Source organism: Lagenorhynchus albirostris, chromosome 9 (genome assembly GCF_949774975.1).
Source record: "Lagenorhynchus albirostris chromosome 9, mLagAlb1.1, whole genome shotgun sequence".
NCBI classification, from domain to species: Eukaryota; Metazoa; Chordata; class Mammalia; order Artiodactyla; family Delphinidae; genus Lagenorhynchus; species Lagenorhynchus albirostris.
Genome location: NC_083103.1, coordinates 46,752,165 through 46,776,149, shown reverse-complemented (window position 1 = coordinate 46,776,149; position 23,985 = coordinate 46,752,165). Strand labels below are relative to the sequence as shown.

The following is a 23,985-nucleotide window of genomic DNA, read 5'->3' as shown; positions in this document are numbered from 1 at the left end:
AAATTGACAGAATTGTGGGAGAAACTGACAGACTTACAATCATAATGGGACATTTTAACATTGCTTTTTCAGAAACTGATGGAACAGAAAAAATTAGTAAAAACATAAGCAGTTGAATACATATGATTGAACTACACAATTAACATTTGTTTAATAACATTAAACATTTGTTTAACATTTGTTTAAACCCCTGTGTCCAATAATTAAGGACTACACTTTATTTCAAGTATACATGGAACATTAACAAAATTGACTATATAATAGGCCACAAAGGATGTCTTAACAGACACTAAATATTTGATATAATTAATGGCGCATTCTATGACTCCAGTGCAATAAAATTAGAAAACAATAAAAAAGATCTAAAAAATCTCATTCATTTTCTTCCTGTAGTGAACTACACTATGTGTGTAAAAGAGTATACATATGATATATAGAATTCAAGGAAATATAATAAAATGAATATCTGTGCAACCATCACTCAGATTTAAAAATATTATTTTTCCAGACTCTTTCTCTCCAGCTGCATTCTCTTCCTTCTTCCCAGGGATAACCACCATCCTGACTTTTAGGATAATAATTTTCTTGTTTTTTCTTACTGTTTTACTACTTATGTATGCATCCTTAAATAATATTGATTAGGGACTTCCCTGGTGGTCCAGTGGTTAAGACTTCACCTTCCAATGCAGGGGGTGTGGGTTTGATCCCTGGTCAGGGAACTAAGATCCCACATGCCTTGCGGCCAAAAAACCAAAACATAAAGCAGAAGCAACATTGTAACAAATTCAATAAAGACTTTAAAAATGGTCCACATCAAAAAAATCTTTAAAAAAAATATTGATTAGTTGTCTGGTTTTTATCTTTATACTAATTGAATCATACTGCCTACACTCTGCCTGGTGTCTATAACCATGTGCTGGGCAAAGGGATTATAGAGATGGCTTAGACATGGATCCTGCCATCAACGTGATCACATCTGGTTGTGGGAATGGGTAATTATGACACAGTATGAAGTAAGATACGGAAGAACACAGAAGGGGTATTATCATAATCAGAATGGGAAAAAGAGAGGCTTCTTGGAGCTGTTGACATTTGAGATGAGTCTCAAAATGAGTTGTCTTATTTTCCAAGACAAGGGGGGTGATAATTACTGACAGTTTTGAACACATAGTGTAAAGCAATTTTTGTAAAGTTTGTAAATTTTGTAAAGTTTACAAAGTTTGTAAAGCAAACTAAGCCATCGTCTTAGTCAAGATTCAAACTAGGCCAAAAAAAAATTGTTTTTAACTTACATAATTGAAAAGTCATGTGCAGTGGGTTCAGGCATGGCTGGATCCAGGAGCTTAACTGATTTCCAGGTTCTGATTCTCTCTATATCACTCAAATAGGCTTTCTTTATGTAATAGATCAGACAGTTCTCAAAAGCTCTAGACTCACTTACTTTCAGCATAACATTATTAGTAGGAAGTCTTTTCTTTCATAAGTTTCAGCCATGGTTCCCAGGAAGCATCGTAATAGGCCCTGCTTGGATCAAGTTCACTTCCTGCATTAATCACTGGGCCTAGAAGGATGGGGTATTGTTATCGTCCTAGATCACAGACCTAGATCGCCTATCCATCTTCATTCAAACCACATAGAACTGGTTCGGGTCTCAGAAGTGAGAAGAAATCTTAAGAAAGCAAAACCAGAGTTCACGCCAAGTATGAGAAACGTCAAGCTATTTGGTATGACTGGAGGGTGTGACGAAGAGGGACGTACTGGGGGAGATGCAGAATATGTGAACTATCAAGTTTTACTTTATCCTGAACACGATGGGAACTTTACAGTGATTGAAGGGATTGAAGCAGAGGGTGAGGAGTTCAAATGTTCATTTTGAAAGATCCCCCTGGGACCTGTGGGAGGGAGGGACTGAGAGCAAGGACTGTTATAATAATTCTGGTGCGGAGCCTGAAATGAGGTAGAGGAAAAGGAAACCTTGTGGGGCAGAGGGCAGAGAGTGATCAGATAGTAAACTAACAAAGAAGTAGAAACTGTAGGATGGGGTAGGAAAGGATGGGAAGACAAAGAAGAGAGAGGAGTCGAGGTGACAGCCATGTTTCTCATCCGGGTATCAGGTGTCTGTGTCGGGGTGCTCATCACCCAGATGGGAAGCATGAGTGGGATCAGCCCAGTATTTTAAATGATGGCTGTATTTAAATAAGCTCCTCTCTCCAACTTCTTCAAGCCTAGTGCTGGGTACACACTAGTTTCCTGAGAAACCTTTGTGGGTAGACAAATTGGAAGTTGCATTGAAAGGTAGGTGTTCACTGTGGCTTGTGCTTCAAGCTGTAGGTCTGCTTCAGGTCCCATTGCCAAGTGCTTGAGAGCCCCACTGAGGAGGGCTGGGGCTGAGCCAGCGTGCGTGTCTGTGGGAGATGACCTTCCTTCCCACTGACAGCCCCATCCTGGACAGCCAGGCCTCCAAGCCCATGCCTCCTGCTGGCGGGATCAGGGTAGGCTGCTCCGCCCCTGCTGCTTAACCTGGTGTGGGGAATGTCCCGACCCTAACCTGCTCCTCCTCTAGCTCCACCCTTCCCACCTCTGCCAAGCCTTTCAGAGGAAATCCTGGAGAGGCTGGAGTGACAGAAGCCATGTCCTAAGCCCAGCCAGAGAGGGTGTTTCAAGGAGGGACCTGGCCACAGACAGGTGCTCTACCCCACCATGGACGGGGCTCTGCGAGGCCCTCCCTCCATTCACACCCACAATGCGCTACAAGGCAGACACTAGCACTGTCCCCAATGTACAGATGAGGAAACTGGAGGCCAGAGAGGCAAACGGGGTTGCCCGAGGCCCCTAGTTCGTAAGTGGGGGATCAAAGTGCAGGTCCAATCAGAATCTTGGGTGCTTCCGCCTACTCCTGCTGTCAGGAGGCAGGCAGCCTGGAGTGGTAGAGGCCGGGGTCTCTTGGGAGAAGAGGCTGAGCTCAGATTTTCCCAGGATCCAGGAGGAGTAGACCAGAAGCCCAGCTCTGCAGTGAGCATGGGGCCCCTCCCTCTTGGGCCTGGGTTCCTAGAGGCCCACGCAGAGGATGGTGACAGGCAGAAGGCTGGTAGCAGAGGAGGTGGCTGGGGGTGGGTTAACGCTGCTACCTTATGAAGGACATTTTTCAATTGAGCCAGTAACTGGAGGCTCTGAGAGTGTGTTCTATCTCAGCAGCTCTACAGTCAGAGGATATGAACTGGCTGTGAGAAAGCCATCAGGGGCTGGCTATTCCCAAACTCTTGGAAGGCACAGAGTTAGATTTAATAAAAGGGGAAAATGGAACATTTTCATTAGCACCAAATTTTCCATTTAATTTGGACTTCTGCAGAATAAGTGGCCTAATTACTGCCATCATTTGAGCGTCTCAGTAAGTTTTTCCTCTAAGAAGTTGCAGGCTCCGCATGGGCTCCATTCTCCAGGGCTTATTCTTGTACCACTGCCCCTCCCACCCCACCCCTGGAAGCAGGAAGGTCTCAGAGGCCTGAGGGGGGGCGGGGCAAGCCCCTGGAGGGGAGCACAAAGCTTTGGGTTCACCTGAGCTCACAGGGCCCTCCTCTGCCACCAGCTCCAGCAGCCAGTGGGAAAGCTGCCATTCTGGGGTCTGCAGACCCCCAACACTGGCCTAGACTGTGTCTGAGCCCTGACTGGAGTCTTGCCTGGGTGTCACCTCAGGCCTGGGAGTTTGCAGAGCTGCAGTGAGCTCACAGTATCTTCTCCCCCGTGGTCTAGCTTTTGCCTTTTTTGCTGCTCACCCCAGGCCTCCGTCCTTGGCCTATAAAGATGACTGCAGCCCAGCAGTCTCAGCCCACTTAACACTGACCCTGCCCATCATGGGGAGGTCAAGGAAGAGGAGGTAGCCTCAGTCCTGGGTCTCACAGCTCTGGTCGAGGACCCTTGAAGGCCCTCGCTATCCCCACCCCGTGTCAAGCCTGGATGCCGAGGGCTGGAGCCACTCCTTCAGCTCCTTCCACCCCTCCCCCAACCCTCCCCCCAACAGGACTTCGGCTTTTGCTTTTTTCTCTTCCCTCTGCGCTTGAAGAGAATCAGGGATTAAAGAAACGGAGCAAGAAATTGCCACGAACTAGCCTAGCAGAAGATCAGATAGAGTGATGGGGGGAAAGGACCCTCCCCTCCAAAGCAGCCTGGAACATCCAGGCCGAGGGGGGCCCCCCGAGAGAGGCAAGGTAAACCAGTGGGCAGGGTCTGGTCCTGGGTATGCCCAGTGCCAGAGACCAGGGCACTTCCCTACCATCGCCAATTCCTCTTCTCTCCCAGAGAACCAGTCCCATTACCAGTCTCATTGCAGGGCCTCTGTCCTAAGCACAGCTCTTCAATGCTCCCCTTCCTGCCCAGGAAAGCAAAGCCCACTCTGGCCCCTCTCCAAACCGAACCCAGCGGCCCCAAAACCTCTGAGGGCTCCCGCTCCTAATTTCCAGTGTCCAGGCCCGTGTCACCTCAGCACCCCAGTTCTGGCCCTCCCCTTCCGAGGGAGAGAGAGAGAGGCCACCCCAAGCCCCTTGTGGAAGAGCAGCTAGAGGCTGGTGGGGACACACCAAAAGCCACATCATAACTGGGATGTTGGCAGAACAAGGTGAGATGTTTCCTGGGGAGCTGCGGGTTCCCTTCAGACCCACAGCCCTTCCTACGGCGTGGGGGAGGGTCTTCTTATATTGGCAGTTCTTAAGCTAGACCCTTAGTAGGGGTGAGGGAGGACACAGAGGGGAGTCCCTATTCTCTACTGAGAACACTTTCTGTGGTTCCTACTCTCATGGAGCTCGCAGGCCAGTGGAAAGAGGTAGGTGATATTCCCCCCCTTTACCATACATGAAGAGACTGGCCGATGTGTCCTGTCACCCAGCTGGGGCGTGGTAGAGTTGGGATTCCAACTGAAGGCCTTAAGGGCAAGGCCTATGTTTATTTGGTTGTTACCACTCAAAATTTAAATTTACACATAGCAAAGCGTGCAAGTGCAGCTCAATGGGTTTTCACATACGTGTGCACCGTGTAACCGTCACGCGATTCAAGGTCTAGATTCCAGCATCCCAGAAGGCGCCTTCGTGCCCCCTTCCAGTCAGTACACTCCCACAAACGTCACCTCTATTCTGCATATCTTGGCACGTTTCTGTGAGCCAGAGGATCGATTGGCCCAGCAGGGCTCCCCGCTGGTGCCTAGGACTCAGCTGTTGCTGGAAAGGTGGCATGACCCAGCCCCCGACTGACACATAGGAGGAAACCCTGGCACTCTGGGGAGTGAAAAGAATTAATGATGTCAGGACGACAAGTAGTAACAGGGACTGTCCCAGTCTCTTTACCCAGCCCTGCTGCCTCTCGGCCCTCAGGGAGAGCCCAGAGGCGCTGAGACAAGGTTTCTGGTGGAGGCTGTGGAGGCCCTCACCTGTAGTAGGACCAGACCTGGCCCACCAACCCCTTCTGGGGGTCCACCAGCCTTGAGGCTCAGCAAGAAGGGTGGGGGGGGTAGGTGCGGAGCCAAGACACCCCGGAGGCCTGGGAGAGGCTTCCTTTGCCTCTGGTGGCAGCCTGCTCACCTAGCTCTGCCGGGCTCAGGCTACCCTTTCCTTGAGGGTGGACCTCAGAGGTGGCTGGCAGGGACTGTGTCTGCCATCCACAGGATGGAGACGGTCAGGAGGCAAGTTTCCTCCAAGAGGCCTTCTGGTGCCCCAGGGCTCCCCAGACCCACGACCACTCCACCCACCCAGCATCCACTGGCCAGGAAGGGACTGCCCAGGCAGATCCTCCTTGACCCCAGCCTGCCTCTTTATCTTTGAGCCAGGCTGGCCAGTGCAGTGTTAAAGCCGCTGGAGTGTCCAAGGAGACATAAAGAAAGTTTAGAGACTTTTAATTTGCCAGCACGGCCACTCCTGCCGGCCAGCCGGCAGGTTGAGCGTTTATGGAGAAGGGCAGCTGCAATAAAGGCTTATTGTTCCTCCCCTGAGCCACCGCTTGGTGACTCCTTTCTTAAGTGAGACAAAGGGAACCCAAGGCCCACTGGCCTCCCCAGGCTTGCGGGGCTGTACCCACAGTTAGCAAGCGTTCCCCACAGCCACCCCAGAGCCAGGTCTGGCGTGGAGGGCCCAACTCTGGCTCCATCTGGACTGCACTCACGGGACAGGGCAAGCCGGGAGTGCTGACCATGGGATCCACACTCCAGTGGGGACTCCAGGGGACGCTAGAGCTCCGGGAGGCGGGACTCTGACGAGGAGGGGCCCCGAAGTCCCCCTGCAGGGGAGCTGCACAGCCAGCAGCGGAGCAGCTAATGGGACGCTGGGGACAAGCCTCATTTTCAAAGTCCTCCTGGGGCTAGGGGTGTTCCAGGAAAGGCTTCCACCGCCAGAGAGGCCACCACAGGAGGGAGTGAGCTCCCCACTGCAGGAAGTGTGTAAGCCGAGGCCAGAAGCCCACCTGCCAGGAGGGTGCCCAGAATGAAGGCTGAATTCTGCACAACGAGCTCACTTCCAATGCCCAAAAGCCCAGGCTCAGGATCCCCAAGCGAGCCCTCTTGGCCAGGCAGGAATGGGGGGAGCAGAGGGGTGTGCTGACATTTCTAGAGATACTCTGAACCTGAGGCCACCACCTGGTGCTGCACACACTTGGGAGCCAGGTATCCCATACCCTTGGGGAATGGAGACTGAAACGTGGCACCATGTCCCAGAGCACCCTTTGCTCGAAGCAGCTGCTATCATAGCCCACAGGCAGCACTGCCCAGGCATCCGGAAGGGAGCCTGAATGGTTTCTGTCCTGCTTGCCCTCACCTGCCATGATGCCTGAGATCTGTGGGCACCCCGGTAGATAGTGATGATGGGAACATCCTTTCTTGCTGTCCATCGCCCCCTCTGGAGACTCGCCTTGCTTCACTGCCCAAAACGTTAATGGCTTTGGAGACGTGCAGACAGTAAGTTGCTTAAACAGTAGCATTTCAGACCACGATGCTGCTGGCAGCAGGTAGGGCCAGCACGTACAGTTGTGTAGGTTGTTCACTGCACAAGGGTAAAGGGAGAAAATGAGGGCTGGAATCCAGACTTTGCTCTGCTCACTAACCTGTGGGCCCTGCTTGGCCCACCCTTGCCTGGAGGAAGGGGAACCTTTCCTAATTTTAAGATACACAGAGACCCTGTAAGGGCTAGTGGAGACCCTGAATGTGTAGTCACCTGGTTCTTGAGAACTGGCCTTTCCTCTCCAGGGCACTCGGACCAAGGGTCACATTTCTGAGGCTTCTGTGATAGCCACAGACTCAGCTCTAGTGCATCATGGGTGCATCCCCAGCACATGGGGCCTTTCCTGCATGCTGGGGTTGGCAGCAAGAACTGGTGCCTGTAACTTTCATGTCTGCACACAAGGCCTCAGCCCCAGTGACCTCGGGAGCTGCCACCTCAGGCCTCCCACCTCCCAATGCCACTTGTCCTTGGATAACTGGATTGGGGAAAGGGAATATTATTTACCAGTCGCTTAGACCTATTCCTCTCAGCCCGCCCCCATTCTCTGCCTTGCCAAAGAATGAAGATTGGGGATGAAATGAATTCGATAATAACCAATAAGGACCCCCAGAGAAAATAAAGCAGCTTTTATTAAACTTCTTCCAAGACCTTTTGTGTTGAGCCTCTGCAGGCTCTCTGGGTGCAGCCTTCGCAGGATTGGCTCTGTTCCTGCGGGCGAGGGGAGCCCCAAACCTGGCTCTCATGGTCCCTCCTGCAAATGTCCAGCAATAACTCGGGCCCAGATCCCTCCCACGGCTGCCCTGAGTTGACTCCTATTTGAAAGGCAGTTAGAGCCACAGAAAAGACCCTGGCCGCGCATTGCGGGGCTCTGAGGTTCTGGTGGAGTGGTCTTCCTCGGCCAGGCCAGGGCCCTGGGCAGCTGGTACCGACGGGTCCCAGCTCCAGAGGCAACCGAGTTGAGGCTTGGGACCTGCTACCATTCATCCCCGGAGTCATCTCTCCAGGTTGAGTATGGCACGATTTAATGCTCCCATTCCTCCATTCCTGCTCTGCATGACAAATTGTTTTAATAAACATAAACCGGGTAATAATAAAGTCATAATAAGCCCGCGACTCACCTTATATCACTGCAGTTAAATCCTCCCATAAGCCGGCGCTGGTTACAATGACAATTACGGCCGGGCCAATCCACAGGCAGGCCTGCGTGCGGACAGATTTAATATCGTTTGTAAATATGATTAGTGGGCTGTCATGTTATTGCAGGCTGCTATTTACATTTCTCTCCGGGGTTATACACTCCGCCAAATCAACATTAAGTAGTGGGCCTCTCTTTCCTCCTTAAATCATACATTCCCTCTGCCTGCGCCAATCCCGCTTAATGAAGAAAGGGAACCTGACGGCGGGAGCCGGGCAGGATGGAGCCTCGCCTCCGCATTTTTCCGAAGACAGATGGGCACGGGGAGCCCCGAGAAAGCTCCGCCCGGAAACTCCAGTGGGTGGATGGGCCGTGCTCGCCACGGCCCTCTCCCCTCTCACCGGCAGCCCCTGCCCCTCTCCCTGCCTGCTCGCTTATGAAAAATGTTCACATAATGAATGGTTGTTGTTTACAGAAGTAATTTCATGCTACATTTCCATTATTGCCTGGATTTGTTTGGCTTGGCACACTAGCCCATTGCCTACGATGAACTTTTAAGGAAATATTGCTCGTGCTTCCTGCTCTGCCGTTCCGCTTCTAATGGAAGCCGCTTGCATTTGAGACATATCATGACACTTCATAACTGTGTGCAAATAAGCATTCTTAAAGTGCTTGGCTCAATTAATCATTGTTGCGAAGGCCGGTCTGCTCCTGGTGCGCCAGAATCCACCCGACTGGGGCGCAAGTTTGGAGGCGAAAAATCTAAAATCGGGAGGGCGCAGGGGATGGGGAGGGCCAGGAGCCACAGCTGTGCTTTCCAGATCATCCTGTGTCACTGGAGACAACACAGGTGGGTTCCTCTCTGTCCCCAACATAGTTTAGGGCGGCCTTCTCGGCCAGAGACGGGAGAAAGGTGAGGGTGGGGAGCCGCTTGGGAAGAATAAACCTCGAATATCATACGCCTCTGATGCCTTCTCTAAGACGGCATTCTAGACAGGATTTCATCTTCTTGAGATGGCTACGGTCACCGTTATGTTTGAAAGTGGAATATCTAGATGCACTCAGAGGCTCTGAAGGCTGTTAGTCCTTGCACAGAATGCCCCAGCGCCATGGCTTCTGAGCCCTGTGTGTACGGTGTGGATGCGTACGGTGTGGATGCGTACGGTGTGGATGCGTACGGTGTGGATGTGTACGGTGTGTGTAGCCGCCAGGGTGTCTGTCCCTAGCATCTTCACTTCTTGTGCTACTCCTAATCTTTGGTGAGCTTGGAGACCAGGAAATCAACTTTGCAGCACGAAGACTAGAAAACCAAACTTTATACATTATTTGTAAAAGAAGAGGAAATAGATTTGGCTGAGAGCGTGGGGACTCTCCTCAAAGTAAGAGTCAGGACATGTGTTTTATTCAGAGCTCTTTGTTTCCTTCCCGATTCTCAGCTGAGTTGGAGCTGAGAAAGGGCCTGGATGGAGGCTAGGAGGAGCTCTATCCTTACACTGAAGCATGTTCATTAATTCATTCTACAAATACTTTTGTGTTAAGCTCCTGCTGTGGTCTGGGCACTGTTCTGGGCCCTGAGGGTCACAGAATCTCCTTCCTCCCCTGAGGAGATGATGCTTGAGCTGAGATAAACACACCCCCTCCTGGTGCCCACATGCAAATCCTTACAGACTCCATATGCATGCACACCTGTGTGCAGTTTCTTCTTCATTAATGACTCCTGAACGAAATCATTTCTCCTCATAATGGCCTATAATTGCCAGACTTTGTATAATGAATTTTATTATTTTAACAAAAAGAGATAAAGATATAGTCTTTTTTTTTTTTTTGCAGTACGCGGGCCTCTCACTGCTGTGGCCTCTCCTGTTGCGGAGCACAGGCTCCGGACGCGCAGGCTCATGACCATGGCTCACGGGCCCAGCTGCTCCGTGGCATGTGGGATCTTCCCGGACCGGGGCACGAACCCATGTCCCCTGCATCAGCAGGCGGACTCTCTACCACTGCGCCACCAGGGAAGCCCTAGTCTTTACTTAATGTCAGGAGATTTAGGAAAAATTTTCATTCAAAAAGGTTAAAATGATAAAGTGGGTGCTTGTATGGTGACACATTCCACTATCTGGAAAATGTGGATGACGTGAGTCAGGGTCAAGTGTGTGTGTGTGTGTGTGTGTGAGAGAGAGAGAGAGAGAGAGAGAGAGAGAGAGAGAGAGAAGGGAAGGCAGGGACGCGTGTAGCTAAGGGCTAGGTGACAGGCCCCGGGTTCCCAGGTACTGTGAAACAAACCAGGGGTCCCAGAGCCATGTGTTCACCAGGCTTGTCAGCCTGCACAGAGATTAGGGCTGGGACCGTGGCCAGAGAAACGTCTCAGTCCCCAGCAGCACAGAGGAAGCGCGACATGTAATGAAAAGTAGTAGCCCAGCCCTGAAAGTGGAAAACGGTATTGATTTTCCAGTGCTTGGTTGCTCAGGGGAGCTCATCAGGTACAACCTCCCAGGCGTCCACCACCCTAGAGGGGTCTGTGGCGCCCCCTGCCTGCCTTGCTTCTCCACTCCACAGAGGCCAGCTCCCCAGCCCAGCCTTTGCAAACCCCGTGAAATGCCTTGTCCTCTGTCCCAGGGGTTCAGCTCAGACAGTGGAAGGACAGGTGACAGTGCACAGAAAAGACCTGGGAGGACACAGCTCTCAGCTCTGGAATGTGTGACCAGAGGGCAGGCCACTGCCCACAGGCCAGGCTGCTGCCCTCCTTTAGATCCCTAGCCTCACCAATCACTGCGGCGTCCAGGCACTCAGGTGAGCGCCCAGCATTGGAGCCTGTCCTTACACAGATCGAGAGCCATGTAAAGGAAAAGCAAGCTCTACCCTGGAGCGAGAAGCAAGGAATAGAGGCAGAAACTACAGTGAGTGGCCCTGGATACAAGGCCGATGCAGCCCCCTAGGCTCACACCCATAAGCAGGGGTCACCAGCTGAGAAGGTGACATAGTGCAGCTGTTAAGAGTGGGGTGTTTGGAGTCATCCAGGCTTGGACTGGCATCCTGGCTCCTTCACTCACCAAGTATGTGAACCCAGACAAATTATTTAACTTTCTTCAGCCTCAGTCGTCCCATCTACTGAGAATGGGGATTACAGTCGTCTCCTTAAGGGTTTCACGTGAGGATGCCATCAGATAAAGCAAGTAAAGCACTTGGCACGTGCTTGGCTCTAGTAGTGTTCCAGATTATTAGCTAAAACAACAGCGACAATAAATATCAAGGATTCAGGGTAGGGCTGAGGCTCACACCTGTTCCTCACCCTGCCCGGTTCTCGCTTCACCAGTGGTACCACCATCCCCTCATTGCCTGATGCAGAAACCTTGGAGTCATCCTAGACTCTTCCCTTGTACCCCATGCTAATTAGTCACCCAGTCCTGCCCATTCCACTTTCTGGACACCCCTCCATTCTCGTGGCCTCCTCGCCCATCCAGGCCCCGTGATTTCTCTCCTGGATGACTGCGGTAGCTCCAGACGGGCCTCCCCAAATCCACTCTTGCCCTTTCCACTGCATTTGATGCCCAAAGTCTGAAGCAAATCAGGATTCCATCCCACTCTGATTTTCTGTCTTCAGTGGCTCCTCTTTAATCTGTACTTGCTTACCTTCCCTTCTATCTCCCCCAGGGGGCCAGTGAGCTCCTCCAGGGAAGAACCCTTGGATTTTTTTTTTTTTTTAACCCTTGGATTTTTAAGCACTGTAACCCCAGTGCCTATCCCAGTGCTTGGAATGAAACAGGCTCGTGGAATGATTGTTGAGTGAATACATGAATGTATACCTCCCCAGGCCCATCTCTACTGATGTTTAAAGTCAACACTTTGGACCAGCAACTGACCACTATGTGTCAGAGTCATGAAGCAGTGGCCTTTTGTGGGTGGGGTGGGCATTGAGGAGGAGGGTGATTGGGGCAGAGCTGCAGAGGTGGGAGAGGCAGAGGAAGAAGAAATAGTGCACAGGGGTGAGATCGTGAAGAGCCTGGGATATCTGGTAAGGGTTATGCACTTTACTTTGTAGGCAATGGGGGAGCCGTTGACAGTTTCAGGCAGTTCAAAGGCATGCTTTGATTCCTGTCTTAGAAAGGTTGCTCTGGACCGGGGGCATGTGGAGCAGAAACAGGAAGACCAGACAGGATCAGGGTGGTGATGGCAGTGGAGAATGGGAACCAGATTCAAGAGGCACTAAAGAGGTAAAATCAATAGACCTTGGTGACTTTGTGTTTGAAGGAAAAGAGAAAGAGAAGTGGGGGGCCTAGTAGGAGAATTACCCGGCAGTTGTGTGATGGTTAGTGTCATTCACCAGGACGCTGAATACAGGAGGAAAGGGCAGTTTGGACCAGGGATTGTTGGGGGTAGAAAGTGATGGGATAAATTTTGAATGTGGGACATCACGTGAAGATGATGGAATCTCTTGGCTATGAGGGTCTGGAGCCCAGGAGACAGCTCAGTGCTTTAGACAGAGGTGAGGGGCCCTCAGTGTACAGTTCAACAGTGGAAGAAAGTCAGGGCCAGGCCAGATTGTAAGGAGGTGTGTTTAATGAGAGGAAAAGTCCTGGGGAACACTGACATCTAGGAGGTCACTGGAGGAAGAAGAGAGAGAAGGGAGTGAGGACGAGCAGCCAGAGAGGAAGGAAGGGTCAGGGAAGATGAGAGGAAAAGAATTCATGGAAGCGTGGTCAGCCGTGTGGCCCACAGAACCTTGACAAGAAGGGTGGAGGTTCATGATGCCTTGGGCGGGATGCCAGAGGGGATGAAATACTTAAAAAAATTTTTTTTGTGTGTGTAATGATTGAGGAGACTTGCATATATATAGTTACCTATTGATTTTAATTTATATCGGCCTCCTTTCTAAAACAATTTAAGACAGCTGAGGAAAATGTGACCTTATTTAGAGCAAGGGAAGGACATATAAGTGTGGCCAGGCCCACATCTTCCATGATCACCTCAGAGAAAGGCCTGCACTGAAATGCCCCCTTGGTTAGTCATGAGGGTCTGAGTCATGAGGACAAAATCAGTTACATGAGGTCAAGGTGAGGTCAAGACGTGAAGTCAGGGACGGGTCACTTTGGTGTGGGAGGCGAGGTCACGGTCAGATGAAAACAATGAGGGGGAGAGACTGGAGGGTCGGGGTGTTGAGGGAGTGAGATCTGGGCGCATGAAATCCCGGTGGGAACAGGATGCGGTCAGAATCGCCCACTGAGGGAGTGAGGTCAGGGTGGGATCAGGCCAGTGGGACATCAGCAGGAGCATGGGGGCGTGGTCACTCTGGGTGGTGATGCTGGGTGGTGACAACGATGACGATGAGAGCCGTCCCGTCCCTGTCCCCACCCCCAAGTATGTGCATAGGTACACATTTGGGTACTATGTGTGCCCAGAGCACATGGCCTGCATGTGTGCACATGTGTGACGTGCCCTTTTCGAGTGTATGTGTGTGCTCACTTGTGGGCGTGGCACATGAGTGCGTATTTTGTATAGTGTATCTGTGGTTATGTTATGTTTTCTAAAGGCACACAACGGACTGAGGATTATAATCAGAAACTAGATACAAATCCCTCAAAGCTATGGCCAAGGGGCTTCCCTGGTGGTGCAGTGGTTGAGAGTCCGCCTGCCGATGCAGAGGACACGGGTTCGTGCCCTGGTCCGGGAAGATCCCACGTGCCGCGGAGCCGCTGGGCCCGTGAGCCATGGCCGCTGAGCCTGCGCGTCCAGAGCCTGTGCTCCGCAACCGGAGAGGCCACAGCAGTGAGAGGCCCGTGTACCGCAAAAAAAAAAAAAAAAAAAAAGCTATGGCCAAACATCCCATGCTATGTCCTGATAACTTCTCAAGGCTGAAGAGCTCTGGAAGCCATGTGGAGAAAGAAGAGCTCCGGTCCTTGTTGGCCTCAGGAGGATGCATTCCCAGTTAGTGGAAATAGGGTGGGGGGCAACTGGTAAAGCAGGGGTCCCCAGCCCCCGGGCCGCACAGCGGGAGGTGAGCGGCGGGCAAGCGAGCGAAGCTTCCTCTGCCGTTCCCCACCGCTCGCATTACCGCCTGAACCAGCCCCCGCCCCATGGTCCGTGGAAAAACTGTCTTCCATGAAACTGGTCCCTGGCGCCAAAAAGATTGGGGACCACCGTGGTAAAGAACTGACCCCCCTGAGTCTGGAATGTTCCCACCCTGCAGCTCTCATGCCCTGGCAGCTAACCTCACTGAGCCCAAACTATTCACCCACATATGTCAGCACTGGAGTGAATGTCACTGTCCCCAGTCCATCCTATGACGGCAGTCACAGTGACCTTACTAAGATGGAATCGAGTCACTAGAGTGTCTGAACCCTTCAATGGCTCCCCATCACCCACAGAGTAAAGCGCAAAACCCTTACCAGAACATTCCAGGCCCTTCATGATCCAGCCCCTGCCCACCTATTCTTCTGCTTCTGCCTCCCCAATGCCCACCCCATTCCCAGCAGGCCGCTGCTTCATGCCTCCCAGGCTGTGTCACCAGATGCAGGTTGAAAAAGCTGGCTTCAAATACCAGTAGACGATGGGGCCAGGAGTGGCCTCAGGTGGACCTTCCTTCTTTCCTTCCCTCTTTCTTTAATTAGACAAATATTTATTAGTTGCTTCTAGGCCCTGAAGATATAGAAATGAGTAGACAGTGATCTTTGGGGGCTGGTTAACCTTCAAACGAGAGTGTTAGCGAGGCTGTAACTGAACATAATAGATGCTCAATAAATATGTATTAAATAAATAAGTGAACAAATGTAATAAGTACCACAATAGGTTATCGCAGGATAAAGCACAAGGAGAGAAAAGAAAAGAAGCCTCTTTACCTCTTCCTGGAGATAGGAAAGACTTCACGAGGCCGGTGACGAGCTAGATGAACTCGGAAGTGTTGACTCAGAGCTTGCAGGTGGCGCTGGGAAGGGCGCTGAGCACAGGCACAGGCAAAGGCTGGGAGACAGAAAAGGGCCACAGAGTGTAAGTAGATTGACACAACCAGGGCACAGGTGCAGTGGCAACAGGCGGGGCTGGGGAGGAAGCGGGCTCTGGTCACAGAAGGCCAGTAAGCAAGGACTCCCTCCTGGAGTTGAAGGGGACTCTTCCAACTAGTCAGGAGGGAAATGACTGTGCAGAAGGCCTGGTGAAGAGGCATTTGGACGTGGATCCGTGGGACCTGGTTGTTGAACAGACAGCTGTGTCCTGGATGTAGTGGCCCAGGCGCAGAAGGGCCCCATGCTTGGGGTTTAATGCTCTGTGGTTGCTGTCTTGGAATTCTTCTATCTATGAATCTGTGTTTTGTGTGTGAAGGCTATTGGGACAGTGGCGCATGTGCCAGGGGCTTGGAGCACAGTCTAGCTTTGACCCCCTCCCCGGGAACGAGTTCTGGACCTGCTCCCTACCCCCGGCACCCCAGGCGGGAGCCGTCACAACCTAAGCCTTCACTACTCTGTGCTGTGATTCAGGGCAAAAGTCCCGAGTGTGGGCTCCACGGAGGGAGTAAGAGGCGGAGGCGTGAACCTCTCCTCACGTCCCAGCTGACTGGGCCTCTGGCCCTGACGCCACACCTCCAGGGACCGGGAGCGCACTGCCTCCTGGGGTAGCTGTGAGAATGCCACTGGTCAGTCCAGCACCACCATCCTCCTGCCTGTAGCTCCTCCCCGCAGGGGCTAACTGGGTCCTCTGAAGCCTCTCGCACTCACTGGAGCTCAAAAGCCTGCTCCTGAGACTTAGCTTGCTCCAGGCCAACACCCTTCCCGGTTCCGTCCCCTCAGACCCCCTCAAACAGTCACTCCAACAGCAGCCAGGCCTGGGATGGAAGACACAGGGTCCTGCAGCCTGCTAGAGCCAATTACTAAATACGCAGGAATTCTGCAAGTCAGTTGTTAAACTGTCGGTAGCTTAAAATCTGCCATCGAGGAAACTGGCAAACACTACGAATCAGGGCCTGTTTTTCCCTTGGAGAGCAGTTGACTAACTCACCACAGCCTGGGGGCCTGATTCCCAGGGGCCAAGTGTTTGGAAAGGCCTAGGGTGATTCCTAGTATGTGTGCGTGTGCGTGTGTGTGTGTGTGTGTGTGTACATATGTGCATGTGTGTGTTTGCTCTTGTGCGTGTCTCTATAGGAGTTTACATGTGCATACATGGGTGTGTGTGTCCTTCTGTATGTTTCAGCACAGGGGCTGGCAGTGTGGGTTCTCTGACAACCAAAACTGCCCATGTAGCAAGAGTTTCCCACTGTAGGGGAAATGTCCCCCAGAGAGCCAGCAAGAGGCTCCACTCTATGACCACGCAGGCTCTCCTGCCTGACCCCAGGGGCCTCAGGTCCCCACCTGAATTGTATAGTAAAGGGCTGGGGATTCTGTGCACATAAGCGCCTTAGCAGCCCCAGAATCCCTGCACCTGGTGTAGCTCTGTTCAAAAACTGTGTTCTGTTTCCTTTGGTTGTTTATATTTCATTTTACTATTGACAGAAAACAAAATTTGGCCCCTTTGGAAAGTCTTAAGTCTGAAACAGTTAAAAACAAAATAAAACAAAACAACAAACTACTAGAAGTTAGTTAGGAGATAATCTTTAGCTTGTCATGCAAAGTTATGCTCATACCAAATCCAGAGAAGACCAGTGAGAAGGAAGAACTGGAAGGACCTGGTACTATGGGCAGCTCCAGCCTGATGAGGAAAAAGACAGTGTATGAAATGAGCTCAGTGTACTACCAGGGCTGGGGCTCAGCTCAGCCAGGCACTGGTAGAAGAAGGTGGGACTGTTTCTCTCAGTCAACAGAGGTCATGAGGCAGACCTGGGTGCACCTCAAATGGGAAGGCTGACAATTAAGTAACACTGCCATGTCTCCGTGCTGGCCAGGCACACAAGGTACTCAATCAGTGTTTTTTATTGTTCTTTTATATGGGGGGGTGTCTTTCTTTCTCCTTCCTCCCTCCCTCCCTCCCTCCCTTCCCTCCTTCCTTCCTTTTCTCTCTCTCTCTCTCTCTCTCTCTCAGATGACGACTGAATATGTCTGCATACCCTTCATCTCCTGGTCACTGGCTGGAGCCCAGGATGTGAAGATAATGATTCAGGCCCCTTTCCCATCTTCCCTGAAGTTCTGAGAGGGAAGGACTATGTTGCTATGTCCCCAAAGGAAAGAAGCCAAGAAAGGAATCTACCTGCACAATGGATGACCGAGAGGGTTGGGACCTCAGGCCAGGACGCTCTCACTCTCTAGTTTTAACTGGCCCCTCCTTCTGGGGAACTCTCAAAAAGGTACCTTATAAAGTTTCTCAGCCCTCCTGGCCACAGCAGCTGTCCTCAGTAGCACTTGGAGGAACTTGGCTGTGTCCCCACTCACTCCCTGACCATCCCAGGCATTTCAGCCACATTCAGCTGGCTGTCCCCACTGATGGGAGCCCCTCAGGAGGAGTCCCTGGGAACCACAAACTAGAGGCTCAGATTCCTGGTGCCTAGGCGGCTGCCCCCTGGTGGAATTCTGGGGGTTCTCCCAGATGCCTCAGAATAGGGGGTAGGGGAGTGGCAATTAAGACATTTAACTTGAGTTCTGTTATCTGCTTTGCCTAATAGCCTTGTTTATACAAAAGATTTTGTTTGAAGAAAGGGTTCAGCTACTTTTTAAGAATTGCAAATCATTGTTCTAGGAGTAGCAATTTCATTAGGTAGGTTTGTTAATAACCTTTAGGGGATTCCACATGGGGGTGGAGGGCTTGTGTGTATTTTGTAAAAGATTCTCTGGGGCCCTGATTTGCCCTGTGTGAGAACCAGTAGCCTAGTGGGTCAGAGAAGGCCAAGCTGGGCGGGTCCCACAGATCATGTCCTTTCTGTGTCCTCACACCATCCTCCTCTGACTGGATGTGGGCCTGATGCCTGCCTGCCTGTCTTGTGCTTATCTGGGTGCTGCTTTGGCGGCCTGGGCAGGCCTTCCTATGACTGCAGCCTCAGTGGGTCGTGTTGGAGAGAGGAGGTTGGACCACCCTCCACCCCATCCTCCCTGCCCTCGGGTGTGCCTCTCAGAGGCTGAAGGAGAGACAAGGGGGCTCCCTTCAACCCAGGGGACAGGGAGCTGTCCCCCATGGCTGGGGCCACAGAGATTCCTCAGGACAAGGAAGGGGACCTTTGCAGAGGGTGACTCGGCCCCTGGATTCCCCACCTTCCCCCATCTACCCTCTCAGTCCTTTGGGAGTTGGAACCTAATGGAAGGGGTTACTTAAGAGAAAGGGGGAAAGGGGGCCTGCCCTGGAGGAAACTGTGCCTAAGGTTGGTCTTGGGACTTGGAATTGGAACGCTGAGGGGCAGGGGGCTGGGGTGGAACCAGACAGGAGGTCCTGGTCCCGAAACCGTCCCCCCTCCTGGGGCCTGCAGGCTTTACCGGCCCCTGCCTACCCACAGACTACCGTCCCCAGGCCCCTTCTTTCAGCTCCCCTTGCCTGACTGTCCCAGTTTGGGCGCACGATCTTCTCCCCCTCCACCCTCTGTCCTCTCTGCAGACCCAGGCTCTCACTCCTGGGCTGACACAGGGGCTCCTGCCCTGTTCTCCCCCTATTCCTGCGCAGGTCTCTGCACCTGCCCTGGTGAGCCTGTGCCAGCAGCCCTGGGCCTCTAGGGGGCAGCAGAGAGAGGATGAACAGGCTGAGCGGCCAAAGAGCCCTGTTCCAGATGCATTTCTGTCTCTGAATTGCTGCGTGCCTTGGGACAATCCATTGACCTCTCTGGGCCTCCGTTTCTACATTGGCTTTTCTGAGGAGATGACTCACAGGCCCCTTCCTATCGGGTATTCTGCTGTGGTTAAGCCGCTGCAGAGAATCTAAGGAGGAGGTGGAGAAAGGAGTGTTCAGGCTGCCAGGAAGGAGTGTAGGAGGCTAAGCAGTGGGGAGGCCCCAGCAGGTGTGTGTGCCTCCACTCAGTAACCCCCAACCCGAGGACAGCAGACCAGAGGCTACAGACAGGCCAGGAAAGCATGGTGGGGGAGCATGGTGGCTGGGGACCTAGCTGCAGGCACGGGGACCTAAGAACCAGAGACTGCTCTGTGCCTGGAGGAACCCAGCACCCCCGCGGCCTCGCGGGTCCACGGATTGCCCCTCCCTCTGCCACCCCTGCCTGGGTTTTCTCAGCTCTGACTGTAGGACTAATAGATTTGTGATTTCTCTTTGTAAAGAAATACAACCCCAGTGCACCAGGCCGGGGAGGTCCCTAGCCCACCCAGATGCCCAGAATCCCACGTGCCCCACCTTCCCTGGGGAGGGCTGGAGTTTGGGCTTGGCAGCGGCTTGGCCGGCCCTGCCCAGGAAGGGCTGGGAAGTCAAGGAGGCTGGAGGGGCCTGTACCCGGCTCTGGCCTGTGCCAAGCTGCACTGGGGAGGCCCAGAGGGGTTTATTTGGATTTTTTAATTATCATTTTTACTTTTTTTCTCCTCATGAAAAAGTTTTAATATACACAGTAAGTTAAGCTCAGAAAAAAAGGAGGGGGGCACATTTCATCTTTAATCTATTTACTTCTGAATATTTAACATACAATTCTGGCACCAATCACCAAATTTAACTGGAAAATTACTCACTAATCTGTTTGCTTATTTGGAATAATTGGGTCGGCTGCCAGCGCGAGGATTTCCCCCCCTGTTTAATATCTCAGTTAGTAGTCCAATTTCAGCTTGGCGGCATAATTACTCTGACAGAGCTGTAGCCATGGGGCCTGTGAGTGGGGCTGCTTTTAAACCGTAAATTATGAAGGATTAGCATTTATGAATTTTAAATCAGGGCTGGGGTAGGAGACACTAAAGCTGCTTAATGCTGGGGAACAGCGGCCTCCACTCAGCAGCAGAAGCCGTAACCCTTCCGCTCCCAGGACGGGCCGCAGGATGTGGGAGCCTGGGACGTGGCAGGTGGTGACCCAGAAGGTGTGGGAACACAAAGGACACAGGGGTGGGGGACGCTGCCACAGCGATGGAACCCCCAGGAGTTAGAAAACCTGGGGTGATGTGAGCAAGGGCTTTGGCCTCTCCCCCTGCCCCACCCCGGTCCATAGGGTGCAGTCTCCCTCCCTGGTTAGTAACAGTTCACCTCCCCCCCTGCCCTAGAGGAAGCTCAGAGCAATGACCTAACTAGGAGTTGAGGTCACTCCCTGCAGCCCCCTGCCTGCACGCAGGAAGGGTCCCTGCTGCTCTTAAGCCTCCCCATCTGGCCGTGAGCCAGTCTGACTCAGCATCCTTTGGCTCTAAGTGTGACTTCCCGGCGTACCCAGCTCTGGCCAGCTGCGGAACGCTGCCCAGGTACGTCACTCTCAGTCCTCCCCTTCCCTCCCCTCTCCCTCCAGCCGCACCCCACCCTCTGGCACACGATGGCCTCCGACCCGCCTTTGAAACCCTACGAACTTGCGTTTGAAACCCAGCTATGCTCTTTACAAGCTGTGTGACCGTGGACAAGTAACTTAACCTTTCTGGGTCTCCATCTTATTCATCAGTTAAACGGAGACAGTCATTCCTACCTTACAGGGCTGCTGGAGACTTCTATTAGATACTGTGGGTGGAGTGCCAGGCACAGTGCCCGGCACACGGCAGGTGTTTTTTCTGTCAGCTCCATGCTCCTTGGGCTCTCCCCAAACCTGAGTCAATGCCCTGCATCCACTGCCCTCTCCCTGTGTCTCATGTCTCACAGCACAGGGAAATCTCAGCCTCTGGCCACTCAACCTGCCCTCGTGGTAGATGCCAGGGATGGATCTCAGGACTCTGCTGGACTCCAGGCATCAGTGGCCGCTAGAGCACAGACTCTGGGGCCACGCTGGCTGGCTGTGAACTCTTACTCTGTCATTCACTAGCTTGGTGACCTTGACCAAGTTATTTAGCCTCTCTGTGCCTCAGTTTTCCTAACCTGCAAAATGGGAATCATAACAATAGCATCTCATCTTAGTACTGTTAAGATTTGGTAAGTTAATGTACGGCATTCAGAATCATGCCTGCCACACAGTAAACACTAGCTGTGCTGGTTATTGTTATTTATTATTCGTATGAGGAAGATGACTGTGGCCCTCTCTGTGGAACCTGAGGCTCCAGGTGGACCTCCCTTGAGCCTGAGGGATCTTTAGGTAGCCTACAAAAATAGGAGGAAAAGAGGCAGGATCTGAGTGGGCAGGACCAGGCTACCTGGCACCTCATTGAGGACCAGTCTGGAGCACGTGTCTCTGAGATAAAGCAGTCCCTACAGTGGCCAGACCTCCACCTGTCCCATCTATGGGTGATGGGACCTTCCCATGACCTGCAGCTCTGGAAGAACCTCCTGATGTGCCTGATGGGACAGATTTCTGGGGTACAGGCCAGCAGTGCGGGCAGCAGAGGCCGAAGGGGCAGGAATGAGACCATAGGGGCACAGCAGCCCAGAGAGACCCTCTGCATGGGTCAGCCCTCTTTCCCAAGCTGGCCAAGATCTCTGTCCTCCCGGTCCCCAGGCCTGGGCTGGACCAGGTCAGTGGGTGGCCAGGGAAGGAAGAGTGGGGGTGACTCCAGGCATTCCAGGCTGCAGGGTGAGCAGGCCAGGCCAGACTGAGCCCAGAGCCTCACTCTAGGCCTCCAGGGCTAACCTGTAGCCCCAGCCCTTCCCACTGCCCCTCACCAGCTTCAACGACAGTCTGTCCTAGCTCATCACGTCCACCGTGTGACAGCTGCCAGTGCCTTAATGTGAGTCCTCCGGCAGTTCACTTCCCCTTTGGGGACCTGATTTTGCACATCTGAAAGAAGAACAGGAGGGTCTTGCCCGCCTAGGGGTCTATGACTCAAGTTCATAGCCTGTTATCTCAGCAGAATGGACACAGTGTGTCATTCACCTGTTCTCTGCAGAGCAGGTCCCACAGCCCACCCACAAGTCCAGGCTGGGTGCAGTCTGGCTTCGTGTGACAGACTGGATGGATGCGGCAGCCCAACACCATCCATGACGCTAGGCTTAATGACAGACCAAGCCACAGCCTCAGATCCCGGGTGCGGGCTAGCCATGGGAGTCCCGGGGAAATGCTGCAGCCCAGCGGGGGCTCACGGGGCCTCACGTGGTATTAATGCTCTTTTTAAAAATGTCCTGAATGATAATTCTGCTTTGGCAAATAAATCCTTAAGTGTCCCCCCACTCCTTGTACCTCCATATACCCCACACCATCACCCTCAGCCACCTGGCCCTTAAGGACTATGACTTGGGGGAGGAGTAAAGGGGGAAGGAAACCCGCCAGGGCTGCCGCTGCTTGTGCAGCATTCCCAGGGGACCCACAGGACTTCTAGTGCGGCTGGTCTGCCAGCACGCTGGGACGCTTGACGGAGGGGAAGTGCCCGGTTTGTCGAGTCCTTGCTGAGCTTTGTGATAACTCATTATATTTCTTTCTTTACAAATTGGCCCATTAGTTCTCCTGAATTGAACGGAATTCTAATGCCAGGAGCCTCCCAGCCTGGGCCGAGCCTGGGCCAGGAATTACCTGCAGCACGAAGGCCTGCATTCTGGGGAGGAAGCCTGGGACGGATGTCTGGAGCGGGCCCTACATTCTGCAAGGGAAGTGGGTTTGTTTTCTTTAAACTCTAGAGAATGAAAGAGTTCTAACCAAGCCCTGCTGGATTTAAATAGCAAGATCTGCCTCACTGCTCACTGGCTTTCAAGCTGGGGGCTCTGATCCCTGTTTGAGGGGTTAAACTCTAACCCCATTAAGCCATTTATGGAAAGCTGACCACCAGGGAGGGAGGCGGCCCCTCTTCCTGCAGCCTCCCTAAACCCCACAGATTCTGAAATTGGTTGTCACTCTCGGTCTGAGGATTCTAAACAAGTAGGCACTAATCCCCTCTGTTAAGGAGATACTTATTTTGTCTGAAAAACTTCAAAGAGCCCATGACAGACACTCAAAATCAAAATTAGCATTCCAATGAGGATTTAAAAAATAATAATTCTTACAGTTCTGCTGAGGAGAGGAGGAGAGGGGAAGTGACTGGCCGGGAGGCTGGGGGAGGGAGTGGGGGCAGTGACTTTCATCTGCCTACCCTCAGGAACTCTGGGGATCTGCCCCTGCTGGCTGAGATGCTGAAGCCCCCTCCCCAAAGAGGCAAAGGCTAGGCCGTAGCCTGGGCCCTCCAGGGCGGGCAGGAAGTGGCAAACCCCAAGGACTGTGCAGATGAGAAGTTCAAGTCTCAGAGAGGGAGGTAGCATCCGGGGCCATCAGCTACCAGTGCTGCAGCTACAGCCAGGCATTTGGACCCAGGTGGGCCTCGGGTCTGCCTGCCTGAGGCCTCAATGGTGCTCGCAGCTCACGGGACTAGTAGGAGTGCAGAGGGGCTGACAGGTGTCCTGAGGCAGCTCAGTGGCAGAGTGTGGAGCCCCACGGTCTTGCCAACGTACCTGTCCATGTTACGGCCATGTCTGGAGCCACTGCAGGGTCCTAACATTCCCTCCAGTCCCAGCAGCCTCTCTTCTGGAACCCAGTGAGCCCCCTGCCACCCCCAGGCCTGACCTCTCCCTTTGCTGGACTAGTGCCCCCAGCCCAGCCTCACCCTGGCCTGTCCCACCCCACAACCCAGCCTACCCCAGAAGGTCTCCCTCATCAGAGTCATTCTGGCATTTCCATCTCTCAAGGGACCCTCCTGTTCCAGATTCCAGATTCCCAGGCCAGGAGGAGGCCCCTATCTCCAGACAGGGGGCTCTTCTCTCCCAGTCTCTATAGCCCCTTTCTTTCTGAAGTCCCTTAGGTGCCTGCAGGACCTCCTAGGTCCCTCTCAGATCCTGGACCAAATCCCCCACTTCCTCTATTGGCTCCTGCTTGGCCTTCCCAGGAAGCCAGGGGGCAGGACCTAACCTTCCCACTCCCCTCAGCCAGGCTGCCCTAAGCCTGTTTGGTGTCATCCCCTCCAGGGAGGA

At 52.8% G+C, this 23,985-nt stretch overlaps 1 long non-coding RNA gene across 1 annotated transcript in view; it reads right to left on the bottom strand.

Moving 5' to 3' along the window:
* LOC132526038 (uncharacterized) overlaps nt 1-23,985 on the bottom strand; it is a 54,424-nt gene that overhangs the window by 6,209 nt on the left and 24,230 nt on the right. The window contains exons 3-5 of the long non-coding RNA XR_009542434.1: nt 14,940-15,060; nt 8,093-8,174; nt 6,792-7,016 (exon numbers count right to left, since the gene is read on the bottom strand). This is a non-coding gene — a long non-coding RNA (uncharacterized LOC132526038). The remainder of the gene's footprint in view (nt 1-6,791; nt 7,017-8,092; nt 8,175-14,939; nt 15,061-23,985) is intronic.